Source organism: Triticum dicoccoides, chromosome 3B (genome assembly GCF_002162155.2).
Source record: "Triticum dicoccoides isolate Atlit2015 ecotype Zavitan chromosome 3B, WEW_v2.0, whole genome shotgun sequence".
Classification (NCBI taxonomy): domain Eukaryota; kingdom Viridiplantae; phylum Streptophyta; class Magnoliopsida; order Poales; family Poaceae; genus Triticum; species Triticum dicoccoides.
Window position 1 is genome coordinate 777,595,626 of NC_041385.1, and position 1,011 is coordinate 777,596,636.

Sequence of the window (1,011 nt, forward strand, 5' to 3'; positions counted from 1 at the left end):
TTGATAATTTTAGTTGCATAAATTTTATATAATTTTAGTTTCAATAATACTAGAGGTTTATAAAACTTTATTTTGTTTTTACTTATTTATTAAAGTTTATTTTGTTTCTACTTATTTATTTTCTTTTCTTTTTTGCTTTTTTCCTTATTTTATGAAAATTCTTTCTTTTTTGCTTTTTTTATTTTATTTTGTTTCTACTTACTGTTGCTATTTTTATTTATTTTATTAAAGTTTGTTTATTTTACTTTATCAAAGTTTATTTTGTTTCTAATTATTTATTTTCTTTTCTTTTTTGCTTTTTTAATTTATTTTATGAAAATTCTTTTTGCTTTTAATGTTCTACACGCAAAAGCCCTCTCCCCTGGCCGGTTCATTGGTCCCGGTTCGTGCCCTGAACCAGTTCTAAAGACCAACCTTTGGTCCTGGTTCAAGGTACCAACCGGGACCAATGGTGGTGGGCCAGGAGCGAGGCCCATTGGTCCCAGTTCATCCCACCAACCGGGACCAAAGGGGCCAGACGAACTGGGACCAATGCCCCCACGAGGCCCGGCAGGCCCCTGGCCTCACGAACCGGGACCAATGGGCCCATGGATCCCGGTTCATGACTGAACCGGGACTAATGGGCTTATCTGTCCTGAACGTATACCCTGTTTTCTACTAGTGTGTAGATTCAGGACTGTAGTTTCAACCTCAGGACTGTATTGATCACGAAGCAACCTGTGGTTGTATGGTTAGAGTGACTGTGGTATCTGTCGTGCTACTAAGTCTGATAGTAAGAATAGGGGGTACGTATGAGGAGGCGAGGCCCTAGCTACGACGAGGTTGTACACACGAGTTTACGAGTTCAGGCCCCTCTTGGAGGAGGTAAAAGCCCTACGTCTCGGTGCCTTGAGGCGGTCGACTGAAATATGGTGTGTGTGTGTGTTACAGGGGATGCGAACCCTTGTCCCGGAGGAGGGGGTGGCTTATATAGAGTACGCCAGGACCCCATCCCACCTTCGTTACAGGGGC